We start from the raw sequence: 3,485 nt of genomic DNA on the forward strand, positions 1-3,485 counted from the left end.
GTCCTTCAGGGCATTTTGTTTGTTTGGTTGGTTTATTTTTGAGACAGGTTTTCTCTGTATTGCTTTGGAGTCTGTCCTGGAACTCACTCTGTAGAGCAGGCTGGCCTCGAACTCAGAGATCTGCCTGCCTCTGCATCCCAAGTGCTGGGATAAAAGGCGTGTGCACCACCACCTGACCTTCAGGCCCTTTTCTTTGGCACAGAACTCTATCCCCATGACCTTCCTATCCATCTCCCTCCCTGTTCCCTTCTTCTGCAAATTGCCAATCCTCTGCTCAAGATCTTCACCTTTCACAACTTGCAATGGTTCTCTACCTGCCACTCCCTGCCTTCATCTACCTGCACAGCTCTGCAGCTGAGGGGCACCTCCCAGTTGGGCTCCCATGGCACCCTGCTGACAGGAACATGTAGGTACTGCAGGCCTTATACAACCAAGCAGGGGACAAAATCCCAAAGGACTAATCTCAACATCACCATGTTGAGCTAACCTAGAACTCACAAAGATCCATCTGCCTCTGCTTCCCAAGTGCTGGGATTAAAGATGTGCACTACCACCACTCAGCTGTACCTGGGAGCCTTAAAGGCCTAATTAGAAACATCCATTCAGGCAGGTCTCTGTGAGTTACAGAGAAACTCTGTCTGAAAGGGATAAAAAAAGTAAGGAAGGAACGAAGGAAGATGCCATTAAATACAATATTTTACAACGAAACACTGGTTTCCTAAGCCATCTGTTCACAATAGTACTTCGAGCCCAGTGTGGAAATATGGTAAGCAAATTCCGGGAACAGCTGGCTGAGATGCCACATGCTTGAAACTACCTCCTACCAATCCCATTATTTATTTATTTGTTTGTTTATTGCTTGTTGCTGCCATAGCCTGCCAGGCCTGAACCTGGGATTTCAGCACAGGTCCTGCTCTCAAGAAGGTTGTGGGCCATATACCCCAAGTCCTTCTCTATATCCAATTCCTCCACTACAGTTCCCGTGTGCATCCCCCCACCTTAACTAGTGTCACCATGGATCTGCACAGAGACCCATTCTACAAGTTCCCTAAGGTGCACAACTGCGCAGAAGCTGAAACAGCACAATTGCCCTGTGTTCAATACAATGAATGTCCTACCTAGGCCAACTATGCAAGTGTCAAGCCTCAGTGTCACTAGACCTATGTTCATACCTCATCAGTAATGGCTACAACACAGAGCCACAAAACCCACCCCAAATGGCTGAAGTCACTTAGCCATCAACAGTTTAAACATAAGCTGAGCTTAAAGCCAGCTCAAGGCACAGATGTTTTTCTTCTCTCTGGGTCCCAGCTTTCAAGTATACATATAGAATGACAAATTCCATGCTTTGCCAGCCATGCATCACCATCCCTAAACAATGACTACCCAACAATGTCCACCCAAAGGCTCCACAAGAGGCTGTGTATCAAGTAGCAGGCAGCACAATGATGCCTTGTGCACTCACCAGAGGCCAAAGCAGGAGTGGAAATCTGGCAGTAGGATAATTACTCTCTGAGGCCCCAGGGCAGCCAGTGGTTACCATCATTGTGGGTCTTTCAGGAACTCCACAGTGTATTGAAACTACCACCCAGAGCTGGGGGGGGGGGTTCAGCAAGTAAAATCTTTGCAGGTGGACTTGATGACTTGGGTTAAATACCTGAAACTCATGTAAGGGTGAAGAAGAAAATGGACTCCACTAAGTATCCTCTGACCTTCATACATGCACGGTGGCTTACAGACATGCTCTCACACACATCATTAACAATTCAACATTCTTTTTAACATGTAAAAACTACAACCCAGTAGAGACACTGTTCTAGGCATACCAGAGGTTGGGATTAAAGAAAGTACATTTGCAACCTCAGGCCTTGGGCTAACAGTGGGCCACATAAGACAACACTAGCAGAAAAAACAGCCATATCAGTTGGAGGTGGCACATGCCTTTAATCCTAGCATTCAGGAGGCAGAGTCCAGGCAGAGTTTGAGGCCAACCTGGTCTACAGAGTGAGTTCCAGGACAGCCAGGGCTACACAGAGAAATCTTGTCTCTTAAAAAAAACAAGCAAACAGAAAATCAACTCTTTCCAAGTGAAGACCCCTTTGCAGAGCTTCTCAAGCTGTCACATGGGCACAGCTGCTTGTCTACTTGGTCACTCTGAGGACACTAGCATTGTGGAAAACAGAGAGAGCACTAGGACCTATCCCCAAGTACAGGACACTCCCATGGCCTCCACAGCCCCTTTATATTTGGGTGTGTGCACAGAGGCTAGAAGAGGGACCCAGATCTCCTGGAGCTGGGGTTGGAGTCTGGAGCTACCCAGAATAAATGCTGGGAATTAAACTTGAGTTCCCTGCCAGAACAGCAAGTGCTCTTAGGCACTGGGTCATCTCTCCACCCTCCCTTCTCCCTCACAGTCCCTGATGCCTGACTTGACTCTTCGGCTCACACTAGGCAGACAGGAAGGTCCCCTGTCCCCCTGGCATGGAACTGGCAGCAGTGCAGTCTTCGCTGTGTATCTTCCTCTATCACTTTCCATCTTGTTGTTAGCCTCCAGGATCAAAACTCCACTTACCCTCCCCAGACACTGGGATCACAGGCATGGCATGTGCCACCACGCTTGGCTTTTTACATGGGTGCTAGGCATTCAAATCCAGGTCCTCACGCTTATATAGCAAGCACTTCACCCACCGAGCTACTTCCCCAGCACCTAGAAACAAGGTGAGTGCCAAGGCTGTGGCTATGTGTACCTGGGAGGTGGAGGTCTGGCAGGTGCAGCTGTCTCATAGACGCTTAAACACACTAGACAGTTTTCCAAAGTGACACTGAGCGGGGACTCCTTCATCGCCAGCAAGGTGAGTCAGAAGGTATTAAAAAATAAAAAGTGATTGCTGCACAAGCACGACACCTGAGCTTGATCCTTGGGACCACAGTGGAAGGAAAGAACCAATTCCTGTATAGGTTTGATCTCTACATATGCGCTGTGACACAAGGCGCATGTGCAGACACACGAACCCATGAGTATACACACACACACACACACACACATTTGAATTTTTAAAAATAAAAATATAATATTTAAGAAAAGAGAGAAAAGAGTGGCATAAGGAGACTTCCCTGTTCTACCAGCTGTACCTAGGGGAAAAGGCCTGGTTCCAGCAATGTCATCGTCCCCAAACTCAATCTGAGCTAGGCCGGCCCAGAAGATCAAGATTCCCAATGTAAACAAGTGGCAATGAAAGCTGGGGTGGAGGTGGGGGGCACACCTTTAAACCCAGCACTCTGAGTGGCAGAGGCAAGAGGATCTCTGAGTTCTAGGCCAGCCTGCTCTACAGAGCAAGTTTTAGGACAGCCAGGGATACACAGAGAAACCCTGTCTTGAAAAGAAAAAAGTGGTTATGACACCTGCTCTGGACAAAGGCGGCATGCAAACAGCTTAGGGGAATACATGTGATGTCTTTGCTGCTGTGGGGTAACACAACCAAAAA

The sequence above is a fragment of the Phodopus roborovskii genome, unplaced genomic scaffold, assembly GCF_943737965.1.
Source record: "Phodopus roborovskii unplaced genomic scaffold, PHOROB, whole genome shotgun sequence".
In the NCBI taxonomy this organism is placed as follows: domain Eukaryota; kingdom Metazoa; phylum Chordata; class Mammalia; order Rodentia; family Cricetidae; genus Phodopus; species Phodopus roborovskii.